Raw genomic sequence first — 15,764 nt, forward strand, 5'->3', positions numbered from 1 at the left:
CAGAGCCCGCAGGAACCTGCAATATAGGTTCAATCAGTATCCCACCGCTGACACCAGTTTTTTAAAAGCTTGTCACGATGACATCAACTTTTATCAACACATTTATTTTTCTGGGTACTTGATTGAACAGAACAAGTTGCAAAATAAATTGTGATTTATTTCCTTAATAGACAAACACACGACATCTGCAGAATACACTTAAAACCACACTCACTGGGATCAGGAAACGAAATAAATTGTCCTTGGAACGAAAGAAATGGTCCTTTGCTTGCCAGTGCAAGAAATGCAGCCTTGGTTTTAAAAGTCCTGTGGTTATGTGGTTGTTAACCCCTTCACTCCTGGACTGGTTGCTGCTGTACTGGAACAAAGTCTTGCATCTTTACATCATGGATTAAAATTCAGGAATCACACTGGGAATACCTGGGGAGCCACAGTTATAGACTGGCCAAAGCGATCTTTAACATGTGGATCCAATCCCCTCGTGAGAACAAAAAAAACCATGAATAGTCAAGTGACCCACAGTTCATAAGACCGGTCAAAAGGGCTGTCCGGTGGGCAGGGTGCATGGGTCAGGTTGACGCCCATGCCACTTAGCATACCTGGACTACACCCATTTCTTGGGGGCCCTGGGTCTGGTCTCTGTCTTAAAGGTGTCACTAGCCTGACATCTGCTGTGCATCAGTATGCCAGTATTGTATACATTATGGGCCTCTGGGTCTTGTCATAATTGACACTCTTATAAACAGGGGGACTCTAAATCTGTGGGAGCCTTTTGAGGCTCCATCATAAAAATAATTACAGCCCTTTCAGGCTTGGTCATAAAAAAACTGAAGCTCATTCACCCATATCACAGCTGGATGTCCAAGTAATTCCTGCTTAGACTTACAAAAAAATACCTCCTGCCTTACATTTAAGATCTTCTATCATGTGTTGGTTAGAGGGTATGGCAAGCAATGCATCTTGTCTTTTACCCTCGCAGACAGGGAATGGCCTGCACATGGGGAATAAAAATGGCAGGGACAGGGCAACAACAGTAATGCATGGCAAATCAGGTATTAACCCTTTCCTCCCCGTCACAATTCTCTGGAACGATACTCATATAAACACAGCGCCTCCACCTGTGTAGGATTCTAAGTGTAGAATGACCCTGACACAGGACACACAGTAACCAATACACCGGAGTATATATATAACAGTTTACTGAATATGCATAATAATATAACGATCACATCAGAGAGGTGTCACTTTATAATACTAATGGCACAACTACCCGGTCACCTCGCAGGGCTTTGTACCCCACACCTTATTTCCCAAAAGTCACCATTAGACCCGTAACCACACCCAAGTGTGGAACAGCATTGCCTACTAAGATGAAGTGTATAGGTGGTGCACTTGATGATTTGGTTGGTATCTGCCCGGTGCTCCTGCACCCGGGTACAGCAGAACAATCAGCCAGGAGATCGGTCTACGTCCAATGCCAAAGACTCAGCGATGACGTCCTCCTCCTGGTGGATAGTCTCCTTCTGAGCGATCTCACCACACAGATAGTCTCTATCTGCAGTGAGGTAGTCTGATCCTAGACCACACTTATCAGGGTCTTGCAGCATAGCAGCTGTGTCACTAATCTTACACTCTGCTAAGGACAGGGTCCCTACCTAAGGGGCCTTCCCTACAGCAGCACAAACTGAAAGGTTAGTTGGGCCTAGCTAGCTGGGGCCTAGGGGGTAACCTGGCCTAGTGTAGGAGCACTTGCTCCCTACACACACTACCTCCCCCTACCTTATCCCAGCACCAACTGACTTTCTGCTATAGTGCACAACAATGAATCTTTCCTTTCCAGGGAGTCCTGCAGCCCTTTTGACTCCCTGGTGGCCTACCTGCCTCTAAGCATTCTGGGGGCTGTAGTCCTCAATGGCCCTCTTTATCATTGAGGCCGCGTGTGTGATTTGCACTGCACATGCGCGATCTCGTAATGCCCGCCGCTGCTCTTCTCTGCGCAGACGCAACCTTAGGGAATCCCTTGCTAAGGGTAATGGTCGCCGGACACCTTCTGCGCACGCGCAACACTCCACGCATGCGCGGTCCTGAAAAACATGGCGGCGCCCTGTAACTGAGGTTGCCGGGAGCCGCCGGCGACTCGATCGCCCCCGCAGCTTCCTGACATACCGCAGGGGTCCCCGCAACATAGTGGAGGTAAGGGGGCACCAGGGGAACCCTGCTACAACTGTATGCCTGTTTTTAATATTTTATCAATTTTTACATTCTTAAAATCACTTGTAATGTCGACTGTATACTGTACAAGTATAGTACAGTACCGTATGAGGTGGCATGGTCTTCACCTTTTTCTAGGCTTAGTCTGCTTTGCATACTGCTTATGGAAATATCTCAGTTACACACCCACTGCTTTGCATATTGTATTGTATGTCTTTATTTATATAGCGCCAAAAGTGTACTCAGCGCTTCACAAAGAATACAGTACAGGGAATTATAATAATACAATAAGGGCAGCAAAATCAGACAATAGGAAAGGAAATTCCTGCCCCGAAGAGCTTACAATCTAAGAGGTTATAAGGGGGAATAAATGCTGTAGTTTTGAGGTTAGTCAGTATTAAATTTATTGGAGACAATATTTGGGGCCTACTGTAACAAATTGTTCTGTTTTCCCTTACACTGTAGGGCGACAACGCTTCTGGTGGATCAAATAAGTGAAGATAATGATGAGAGGTGTGCCACAAAGGTCAAACACGCTCTTGAGAAAACTCACAGCTTCTGAGACCAGCATCAGGCAGGGGAGACGCAAATTGAGATGGAAATATGGACGTGTAACAAAGTATAGTACTTGTCATGGAACAAGAACAACATTTCTGATTCACCCCCCCCTCTCCTTTGCAGCTTCTGCCTGTCAGATCTTATTCCCAGCTGCATGGAGCTTGCACACACACACTGTGCCTGTGTGACATGCAACAATGTTGCATTTCTTGCCTCTGGGCATGAAATCAGTGAGCTGCTACTGCAGCCTCTGAGATCCTCACCAGAATGGGCTAGTCTGCCCCCCCCTCCTGTTTGTTCAAGATAGTCTGTCCCAAGGCTATTCCCTTTACCCTTTATATCATGTGAAAGAAAAAGGACCCAGTCTTTCAGCACTCAGTCACAAGAAATGTAATATTGTAAAATTTAAAAATATACTTTATTTATGTAGCCAGGTTCCCCCCTGTCATGGCTGACCCCCTCCTCCCTTTCGGCAGACGCTGTGTGCGAGGGAGTGAGGGGGGGGCCGCGCGCGCGAAGGAGCGATCCCTGGTAGCTAGGGACGCGAGCGGCGAGCAGGCCGGTTGCCGGGGACGCGATCGGGCCGTCGCTAAGGCCGCGATCGCGTTGCTACCGGCCCGGCGGCTCGGGAAGCAGGGCGCCGCCATGTTAGGGCTGTTGCGCATGCGCAGTGCCCCAACCCAGCGCGGGAGGACCAGATAGTTCGCGCATGCGCGAGCTGAGCATGCCAGCCCCCAGGGTGCATAGGGGCAGAGACACCTGACGCCAGGGAACCAATAGGGCTGAGGGATTTGCCTGGGGAGAGATTGCTACAATTCGCAGGGTTTTGCAGCCACGCAGGCAGTCAGGATCCGGACCAGATAGGGGTAAGAGGTGGATGCAGGGGTCAGTGACCCTCTGCATTAGGCCAGCAGCCCCCAAGGTCCAAGTTAGGTCCTGAGTCATCTAGTAGCTTGTGGAGCTTAGGGACAGGCCCTAGATAGGGACTGCCCCATTTATTGGTTGAATAGACAGGGACACAGTGTTGAAGCCGTGCGGCCCTGTGAGGTGGGTTCTGGGCTCAGGACACCACCAAAGACCCTGCGACAAGGAGTGACATTGTTCGCGCTGGACATTCAACCCACGCGGTGTGGAGGACCACGTCGGATCGTGCGGATTTATATCGCGGTACCCGTGGCTGGAGCCCGGGCAGGTAACCTGGCCTATCACCCAACATAGTGGCTGCGCAGTCACACATACACATGCACAGTGATATTTGACTTCGGGAGCACGAGACATTTGGGTGGGGGTTACTGGACACAGGGTGGGGTCACATTGTGGGTGGTTAGCGTCCGCCGTGACGCCTAGAGGTGATAGCGTCCGCCGTGACGCCTAGAGGTGATAGCGTCCGCCGTGACGCCTAGAGGTGATAGCGTCCGCCGTGACGCCTAGAGGTGGTAGCGTCCGCCGTGACGCCTAAAGGTGGTAGCGTCCGCCGTGACGCCTAAGTGTGGTTAGTGTCCGCCGTGACACCCAGAGTGGTTAGCGCCAGCCGTGGCGCATGATGAGGTTATGCTGTTATGCTGTTATGATGTTATGATGTTACGTGATATGTGTGTTTCCATGCAGTAAAGCCAGTCCTGTTTTATATTCGGTAGTGTTGTGTGGTTGTTTCCTGTGAGGGCCTCCTCCCACTCAGTTGGGATCCCTCCCAGGGGGAGGCGTTGCACCTAGAGATATATGATATGTATGTACCCCAGGTTCCCCAAGCGGAGGCTTAGGCTCCTGAGAGCCACACAGGTTGCACAGCAAGTAGTAGCGGCGGTATTCATAGGGAGCACCCGTTACATTTATAACCATGAATAAAAAATAGGGTGTTAAAACGTAATTACATTGTATTAAACAGCACGTGACTGTATCCTTGATAACCCGCCTGCGATTAGGTGGGTAGATATGGTAATGTCCCTAATGAATATTGGGGATCAAACGCTACTGATAGTAGCTGCCTAGTAATATAGGAAGGAGGAGCCTGTGAGAGCCCACTCAAAGACACTCTCCATATAAGTGTATCAGGCGTACGGTACGCACTTAATTGACACACTGTGGATAAAAACAGTGATACTGTAATATAATATAACATGACATAATGCGAGCTAAGTTAGACCAATGTGATGTCTGTCCCTAATGAAGATATGCACTGGTGACTAAATCCATTCATCAGTACTGTCAGAGCCAGGTCTATGGTGAGAGCCTGTATAGCCCACACCGTTGATCATAGGTGCAGACTCATGGACACACTTGGTAGTGGGATACAGAATAGTATGGCAAAGCTGGAGCATTAAATAAGGTCATCCATACACCTAATTGGAAATATATATATCAATGTGGCGCTCTAAAATTATATTCCTATATAAACAAGTGCATATAATTAAGGTGATACTAATACAAACATGTGAATGCCGCTTAACCCAGGGGGGGGTCGTTCTCTCGATCCCGTGGACGTGGAAGAAGTGAAGATCATCGGGAAGCGCAAAGTCATGTAAAACAGAAACACATTTCCTGATGGTGCAGTATTGTGATGTTGATAAATAAAATTTTAAAGTGTGGTGTGCTAAGTACTCACAAGTGTATGGTGAGTGTTGTTCCCATGTCTACCCGTGTAAGAATCTCACACATCCCCCGGGGCGGCCTATAATTTCTGGCATTGGGTCCATAACGGCCAACTTATCTGAGTTTGTGGATAGCTATCTACAAGGAATGGTCAAAAAACAGCAATCCCATCTAAAAGACACAAATGATGTCATTCTGATGCTAAGGGACATTAAATGGCAAGAGAATTTCATTTTAGTAATAACAGATGTCACGGCCCTGTACACATCTTTAAACATAGTGATGGTTGTAGAGCCGTTAGACATTTTTTGGAAAAGGAAGGGATTTATCCGAGTGAACAAATTGATTTTCTGGTAGATTGCATTAGGTTTATCCTAAGCAAAAACTTCTTTTGGTTCGATAACAACTTTTACTTGCAACTCTGTGGGACCGCCATGGGGACCAAATTTGCGCCCAGCTACGCCAACCTGTTGATGGCCATGTGGGAAGATCAGTACATATGGTCTTGGATGGGGCTGGACGCAAATTTGGTCACATGGCGGAGATATATAGATGACATCATCTTTATATGGAAGGGTACTGTGACAGATTTGAATTTGTTTCTCCTGTATTTAGATGTAAACGAGTTCAATCTGAAGTTCACATCTACGGTCAGTGCAATCACTATTAACTTCCTAGACCTCTGCATATATGTGAAAGATGGCACTATTAAAACAAAAAATTATTTTAAGGAGGTGGATGCAAATAACTACATCCTCCAGTCCAGCTGCCATCTCAATAAATGGATAGAAAACATACCGTACGGGCAGTATCGTAGACTTAAGCGCAACTGCACTGATAACCATATATTTGAGGAGCAATCCACAGTTTTATACAGAAGGTTTAGTGAGAGAAATTACAATAAAAATGTGGTAGACCGAGCATTAGCTAGAGCGAAGGGTACCCCTAGAGAATCCATGCTAATACCTGCCCCCAAAACATCTATTGATGATGGCACCATAAAAGTGCCCTTTGTCACGCAGTATAATAAGGATGCCAGCAAAATTAATAAAATCCTCAACACCCATTGGCCGATACTTAAAAATGACCCAGTTTTGGGGAAACATCTGGCTGACAAAGTAAAAATGGTATATAAGAAAGCACCAAATATTAAAAACTATCTGTCACCTAGTGCCTTAAGAAATATACCCACAAAAAAACACACGTGGTTAGATCCACCTTTAGGATTTTATGACTGCAGAATGTGCACTGCCTGCCAACACAGTTCTAAAATTTCACACAATTTCAAATCAAACACAACACAAAAATCTTATACTATTAAGCAGCATTTGAACTGTAGAACAAGTTTTGTTATTTACCTCGCAGAATGTGAATGCGGTTTACAGTATATTGGCAAAACCACACGTCCGCTTAGAACGCGCATATTAGAGCATTTGGGTAACATAAAACGTAAAATCACAACCCACAGCGTGTCAAACCATTTTTTATTAAAACATAACTCTAATCCTGCTAGCTTTACATTTAAAGCTATTGAACAAGTGTTGCCCCACTGGAGAGGGGGCAATAGAGATTTAAATTTAATTAAAAGGGAGTCCTTTTGGATGTTCGAGCTAAAAACGATTCATCCACAAGGCTTAAATCTAGAGTTCGATATAAAACCATTTCTTTGACTCTAACATGTCTCTCTTCTTTCCCACTAGATGCTAAACTTTACTATCATTAGCAAATACTTGCATTTAGCTCAGTCCATTAAGAGGTTAATTGCTTATCTTAGCTGTAATGAGGCGATTCATATTTAAGTTTTATATTTTAATCTATGTATTTTTAGATGTTTGCCATTTAGTTTTTATTAAAACATATGTACTTAATTTTTATGTAATTTTATGTAATTTTTATGTCATTTTGGAAGACTCATATATGTGCGATGTGAGTCTTAATTGCTGTTAACTACAAGTCTGTTGCTGCTATGCTATTTGATTACCATACTTAATGTAAGCCAATGGGACTCTAGCACAGCCTATAAATAGTCTCTTAGAACATGTCAGATTACACTCCTGATGAAACCGCTATACGGAGAAACGTGTAGAGTGAACCCTGATGAGAGAAGACCACTAAAGGATCGAAGTTCCCCAGAGAGCCAAGCGCAGATGACGTCACTTCCGGTTTCCGGTTTGGGTGAGACGCATCAGTGAAACGCACGCCGAGGCGAAGGGGGGACTGGTACAGCTGCTTTGCACAGAGATCCAATATGTGATCTAAACGCTTGTTATTCTTTTATACATTGTGAGTGTATTGTACATCCACTTACCATTTTAATAGATATTTCGTACAGTCTGCACTATGTCTGTTTCCTCATTTTTTACCTAAGGTCCTCAGTATCCACCTAGATACACTGACCCACCTCTACCACGGGTAGACAGGCTGTCCCTGAAAGATACCTTTATGGGAACAACACTCACCATACACTTGTGAGTACTTAGCACACCGCACTTTAAATTTTTATTTATCAACATCACAATACTGCACCATCAGGAAATGTGTTTCTGTTTTACATGACTTTGCGCTTCCCGATGATCTTCACTTCATCCATACACCTAACCTGCAGATAATATGTGTGGTAGAATCATCTGTAGATAGCAGTGAAGACAGTGGTGTTATACAGGTGTTATTAACCAAGGTACACCTAAAATAATAATGTCAATAAGGGATGTCAATATTATCTGCTGTTGCTGCCCAGTAAACGCTATAATAAGAGCCAAATGCAGACACTTAGTACATATAGACAATTTTCCCTTGAGTGAGCGTGGTGGAGTATTGTGCACACAGGGTAGTTGGTAGCATGGAGGCAGCCTCACCAGTGTCTGCAGTGGCACAGGAGGGTTCACGCTAATCAGTGAATTGTGATAATCTTAGCTGTAACCCCCTGTGGTACTGCTCAGCATGTAAAGGGTTAAATGCATGCAGGATTGCCAAATTACTCAGCTTATGGATGAGCAGGGGTGTAAAGGTGGTTAATAGGGTTGAACAGTAAAACCCATAGACGCACCACCCCCCCTCCTCAATGAACAGCTGGTCTGTATCTATCACCAAGTGAAGGAAAACCGGTCTAACTGATGGTCGCACAGTCCCCTACATCAGCGCTGATCTTGGTTATATCAGCGTTGATGTGCTCGAGGACTTGCCTGTCTAAGAGATGATTTGCTCATAAACCCCTCAGGCTGAAGGATCCCGCGATGGAGTGGTAAAGCGCGATCCCAAATTCAGATGCACAAGTGCGGGAAGCTAGAGTGTACTAGCGCTGATAAGTATCAGTGAGCTGCTACATTTGAAATAAATGAGCTTCCCGCATGTGCAGGAGTTTGATTGCCGACGCGCGCGTTTCACGTAGTGAACGCTTCCTCAGGGCACGCAGTGGTCTAACACTACTGCACCGACACACTTTATCCGAGCAAATACCCAGTATGTACCTGGCAGATACCTGGAATGCGCCGCTCCTCACCTCTGACAAGCCCCGTTGCGTTTGCCTTCCCAGCCTGGGTTCATGCCTGGCTGACGGGCGGCTGATCTGTTAAATGATAATGATTAGGATTTAATAGGCTGCAATGCTTCGCGTGTATACCAGACGGCATAAATTCATGAATTATAATGCAGTATATATATATATACTGTGCAGTATTGCAGCCAGCGGGAATAAAATGCTTCAATCCCTGCTTGGAAAATACCTCAATGCACTCGGGCAGAAAACAGTCACAAACCTCAATACACCCGGGTATACCCGAATTCGTGGGACTAGCCAAGCTCGAATAAAGTGTGTCGCCAGTGTAGCTGTGCGGGTTTCCTTTGCGTGTAGCATATTCCCTTTACCCACATTGCTCCTCACTTCCTTTTCCACCCTAGATCACAGTGAGTACAGACCTGTCTGCATCCACCCCTGGTAAGGCCTTTCTCTCTTACCATAGTCTAACCTCATAGAAGCATCCCACATAGAGAAGCCCTCTCTGCCTACACTACACCTACAAGTTCCTGTGTTTTCTACTCCTGCAATAAAGTTAAGAAAGACATAAAGGACTTGTCATGCTTTGGAAGAGGGAAGACATGAGTTAAAGCTAACTGAAGCTATTCATACCTCAACACGTGACCCTAGCTTTAGGAAAGTAAGAGAGAGACCGTGTACTAGAGGTCTACGCAGAAGCTATCACTCACAGCCTTCATGCTACAAAAGTGCAGCTCTACACAGCTATACAGCAAACTGCTACAGCTTTCTGCAAAACAAGCAGCAGTTTAAACAGCACAGCACAGTAAAACAAAGACCTGTGTTAGGGAATCACACAGCAGCTACTACTCAAAGACTTTATGCTATATGGAATAGTCTCTGCCAGACAGGGCAGCAAGCTTTATACAGCAAACTGCACACAGCCTGCAGCCTTACAGATAAGCAAGCAGCTTACACTGCACAAGCAGCCTTTCAGACAGGGCAGCAAGCTTCAGCCAGCATCAACCCTGCACACAAGGTAGCAGCTTTGCAGACTGACAGTGCTTCGTACACAAACCTAATTGCCTTTCTCTGTCTGAGTTCACACTCTGCACAGCCCCATAGTGAGGAGCCACCATCTCACCTACCCCTGCGCACGTCCCCACGGCTAGCGCCATCTAGGGCCACGCTACCGGACACTCGCCAGGACACGGGTCAGAGCCACCGGACACCTGTGAGCACAGCCACCCCTACGCTGCATGCTGCAGGACACCGCTCCGCATCATCTGAGACAGACGCCCATCGCTGACACAGGTAAAAGACCGCACGCCACACGCACTGGTTAAAGGCCTACACACACCTCATGGTAGAACTCAGAGCCTCACCAGACATCATGCAGGAGAGCGATCACTCAGACACAGAGACCGCTGCGCAACTGCAACAGGCGCAGGCAGGCGCAAGGCCCAAACGGACAGTCACACTGACGCAAAAGGCCCGAGAAAAATATGAGAATGACATTGAAGTGCACCGCGCTAAATTAGAGTTGGCCTGGAACACTACCACACTTGGGATACTCAATGTCGCCACCGCTGGCAATTCTGGAGACCGCGTCACAGCGCTCAAGCACATCCAGACACTCATCAAGGTCAGCAAGATCAGCGCAATCTCACGTGTCTAGCGCAAGCGCAAACGCCACCAAGGCGCGAGCCACCGCAGAGGCCGCATGTGCCAGGGCCGCATACGCTCAGAAAGAGGCAGCCATGAAACTAGAAAGGGCCCGCATAGAAGAGGAGGAGCAGACAGCTGCTGCCACCGCCGCTGCAGCCATTGCCACCGCTGCACGGAAAAAGACAGAGGTGGACATTAACCTAGAGGCCCTAAATCAAGAAAGAGAAGCTGCTGTGCCATAGCCCAAGCCGAAGTCCTAGAAGCAGCCGCGAGACAGGACGGCGGGGAGCAACCGTACAGACGGATCACCTCAGAGGATCCAGCCCAACACACTGAAGACTACGTAAGGAGCCTCTTCAGTGTAAACACCAGCGCACCATCTCAACACGACGGGAGCGACTTCACACACACCGAAGACTTGCTAGGTCCACGAGGAGAAGACGCCGCTCCGTCAATGGTGCATGCTGCCTGGGATAGCCACAGCCGCAACAGTGATCCACACGCCAGATCGCACACGGATGCACTACAACGGGCTCGCAATCCAGGTGCACCCACACGGGAAAACACAGCCCCTTGCACCGACCAGCAGCCATCAAGCGTCCACGCCAAGGAAGAGGTGACCACACGGACCCTCCCAGCAACTACCTCAGAACGGGACAAACACGCCGATGCCTCAGGCCTGACAGACATAGCCAAGTACATGATCCGGCGTGACATGGTGCAAGCAGGACTCATCAGCTTCGACGACCGCCCTGAGAACTACCGGACGTGGAAGTTCACGTTCAAAGACGCAATCCACAGCTTGGACTTCTCAGCAAGGGAAGAGCTCAACCTGCTATTCAAGTTCCTGGGGAACGAATCCAGGGAGCACGCGAAGAGACTTTGGGCGGCAAACGCGCACCAACCCCAAGTAGGTCTTGACCTAGTGTGGGAAAGGCTAGAAGAGTCCTACGGCAGCCCCGAAGCAGTCGAGGATTCGCTCTTCAAAAGAATCGACAGCTTCCCCAAGATCACAACTAAAGACTACTCGAAGTTACGAGAGCTCGGGGACCTGCTGCAAGAACTGGAGTTCGCAAGGAAAGACCATTCCTTAATAGGTCTCAACATCCTAGACTCAGCTCGTGGAGTGAGACCCATCCTGGAGAAGCTACCCTACAACCTCCAAGAAAAATGGATTTCACAAGGCTCCAAATACAAAAGGGAGAAGCAAATCGTCTACCCCCCATTCTCAGCTTTCTTGAGCTTCATTCGCGAAGCAGCCAGGACAAGGAACGACCCCAGCTTCTTCTTAGGTGTGCAAACCACACACAGTGCAAGCAGCCTAAGGAATGAGAGACCAGTGGCGAGATACGGTAACACTCAAACACCCATCTCGGTCCACAGGACGGACGTGCCTCCCACGACACAAACTACTCCCGATCAGTCGGTCGCCGGAGACGAGAAACCGAGGGACCCAAACAGGGAATGTCCCATACACAAGAAGCCACACCCACTTAACAAGTGCTTTGGGTTCAGGATGAAGTCCCTAGAGGAACGCAATAGGTTACTTGTAGAGTTTAGAGTTTGCTTCAGGTGCTGCGGTTCCACGACTCACCTAGCCAGAGACTGTAAAGAAGAGATCAAATGCACAGTGTGCGAAAGTGACAAGCACGTGACATCGTTACACCCAGAGGCGCTGACACTCCACCAACTCAACAACCCATCCTCCGTAGCAGAGCATGGCGGGGAGAAACAAGAAGGAGAGTCAACATCCGTCACATCTCAGCGCACTGAGGTTTGCGGAAAAGAAGGTGACAAAATGTCCTGCTCCAAAATATGCCTTGTCGCAGTACACCCCCAGGGACAACATGAGAAGGCTATTCGGATGTACGCAATCCTCGACGACCAGAGCAACCGATCGCTGGTCAGGTCAGAGTTCTTCGACATGTTTAACATACAAGACGGTGCTTCTCCTTACACTCTCAGAACGTGCGCAGGGCGAATGGAGACCACAGGGAGAAGAGTGAATGGCTACACCATATGCTCAATAGACGGCAAAGTGAACATGCCCCTTCCCACACTCATCGAGTGCAACCACATGGCCACAAACAGGGACGAGATTCCCACACCAGACGTGGCACTCCATTACCCCCACCTCAAAGGAATAGCCAACCATATCCGGCCGGTAGAGCAAGGCGCCAAGATCTTGCTGCTGCTCGGCAGGTACATCATGAGGGTACATAAAGTCCGTAAACAGCACAACGGACCCCACAACGCGCCATACGCCCAAAGACTTGACCTAGGATGGGTGATAGTGGGTAATGCGTACACCGACAAAGAGCACGGACAAGACTATGTTGCCGCCCGCAGAATGGTGGTAACAGAATGTGGACACACATCTCTCTCTGAACCAGGTCTTGGCCATCTCCAAGTGACCGAAGGGCCAAGTGAAGAGAAAAGACAAGGTCATACCTCTGAGATCAACAAAAACATCCTCACATCGGGGGGATGTGACAATGGCCTAGGATGCTCAGCAGTCCAAACAGCTAAGGATGATGAGTCGATTCCACCGAAGGAAGAAAGTAACCTCCCAAAGGTGACCGACAAAGGGATCATCCAAAAGGCAATAAACAATCAAACGGTCCTCTCGCGAGCAATGGCACGACTAAGACGTACAGTTGTTCCTCTCCACAGAGTATCAAGCGACAAAGCATCCAGATGCCACGGCTGGCATAGCCAACAAAGATTGCGCCCTACAGGTGAAGCCACAGTGTCAAAAAGACTGTCCTCTCACAAATCTAAAAAAAGACAGCCACAGAGACATTTCATAAAGGGATTTACTAGGGCAAAAGAGACTGTTCTTCGTTACGTCCAGGGAGACAATAACCTCCCGATGGCAGTCAACAAAGAGACATAAAGGCGTTTCACCAAACTACGTGGAGATGTTCTCGTGCAAGAGAAATGCACCGATGACCTACGGTGCACAGCGTTCCAGACAACAAGGGACGACGACAAACAAACACCATTGAGGGAAGATAGAGAATTCCTGAGGTTAACAGTCAAGGAGCTCTCTAAAGACGGACTAGGCAGTTGGGTGACTCCGCTACCAGTCCATTCACCAAAAGGACGCCTCCCGAAAAATAGAGAACTTGCCATCTCTAGGCTCACTTCGCTCCGCCGCAACCCACAAAGGGAGCCGGAGACCAAAAGCAACTTTATGGCCTTCATCCAGAAGAGACTCCTTACCGGCCACGCAAAGCCAGCACCTCTAATGAAGGAAGGTGAAGAATGCCGGTACCTCCAATCATCTGGGGCCTACCACCCTCAGGAACCCGATCAAATCCGGGAAGTGTTCAGCCCTAGCGCTCAGCTCCAGGGAGTCTCCCTGAACGACGCCCTCTTTACTGGGCTAGGCTCGACAACCAGTTTTCCAGGAGTGTTGGTCCGCTTCCACAAGGAGCCAAAAGCCATCTCCTTCTGCCAAACGCCAGGTGATAGAGCGACAGGCTGCCACGGCTGAAATATACCTACAAGGGGATGCACTCTGTGGGTAAAACTACGGAGACAAAAATACTGTTCTCTCACAAGGCTAAAAGGAAATCCAGAGGTCACTTTCTCCATCCCTCTTCGACGACGCTGCCGCTTCTCTCCATTTATTTATTTATAAAATATTTTACCAGGAAGTAATACATTGAGAGTTTTCAAGTATGTTCTGGGCACAGAGTTAGGACAAATAATACATGGTTACAAATACAGTTACATAATGAGCAGGGTATACATTATATACAAGACATTGCATGCACAGTTAAAGAAAATATATATTATGGGCGAATGAAACAGTTACAGACCAGATTAAAATGTGAGACAGTCTTAGATTTGAAAGAACTTAAACTGGTGGTGGATGTGAGAGTCTCTGGTAGGTTGTTCCAGTTTTGGGGTGCACGGTAAGAGAAGGAGGAACGGCCGGATACTTTGTTGAGCCTTGGGACCATGAACAGTCTTTTGGCGTCTGATTTCAGGTGATAGGTGCTGCATGTGGTAGGGGTGAGGAGCTTGTTCAGGTAGCTGGGTAGCTTGCCCAGAAAGTATTTGAGGGTGAGACAGGAAAGGTGAACTTTGCGCCTAGACTCTAGTGATGACCAATCTAGTTCTTTGAGCATTTCGCAGTGATGTGTGTTGTAGTTGCATTGGAGAACAAAACGACAAATTGAATTGTAGAGGGTGTCAAGTTTACTAAGGTGGGTTTGAGGTGCCGAGCCATATACTATGTCTCCATAGTCAATAATTGGCATTAGCATCTGCTGTGCGATACGCTTTCTGACCAGGAGACTTAGGGAGGATTTGTTCCTGTAGAGTACCCCTAGTTTGGCATAGGTCTTGGTTGTCAGGGTATCAATGTGCATCCCGAATGTTAAGTGGGAGTCCAACCACATGCCCAGGTATTTAAAACTAGTAACAGGAGTAAGGGTGGTGTTAGTGTTGGTTCTAATCTGGAGCTCAGTCGCTGGAAGCTTTCAAAATTTAGTCTTGGTCCCAAATACCATTGTTACAGTCTTGTCAGTGTTTAAAAACAGTTTGTTTTGGGAAATCCAGTTTTTGAGTCTCAAAAAGTCAGACTAAAGTATGTGTTGAAGGTCAGAGAGGCTTTGGCTGTGTGCATACAGGATTGTGTCATTTGCATACATGTGTATTGAAAGCCAAGGTGTGCAGCGCACAGCAGTTATGAAAGAGCAGGAAAGAAGAAGAAAACTACAGTGAGTACTATACCTGGGGCTAACCCAATGAGGAAGGGGGGGGCTGTCTTTGGGCAACCCACCCCAACCTTCAGGGTACCTTATGCCCTCCTAAGGCTCAGTACTAATCATTTATTTGTGGATTACCCAGTTCATGCTCCCTTCCTTTAAATACAGTCCCAGCACTTTTTGAGCACCACTCCAAACACACAGATTACATGTGTATTGAGGCTCCCTTACAAGCTGTGGGAAGATCATTAATGAACACTGAGAAGAGTAGGGGCCCCAGAACAGAGCCTTGCGGGACACCACAGGTGATATCCAGGGGGTTGGAGTTAGAGCCTGAGATGGACACATGTTGGGATCTTCCTGATAGGTAGGACTGAAACCAGTTTAAAGCATGCTTCCCTATTCCAGAGCTCTGGAGTTTGTTAAGCAGGATAGCATGATCAACTGTGTCAAAAGCCTTTGCAAAATCTAGGAATACTGCACCAGTGAGTTGCACAAATAATAATAATAATAAATAATGCACAAATACACATGCTATGGCCTTA

This window comes from Ascaphus truei, chromosome 1, assembly GCF_040206685.1.
Source record: "Ascaphus truei isolate aAscTru1 chromosome 1, aAscTru1.hap1, whole genome shotgun sequence".
Taxonomy (NCBI): domain Eukaryota; kingdom Metazoa; phylum Chordata; class Amphibia; order Anura; family Ascaphidae; genus Ascaphus; species Ascaphus truei.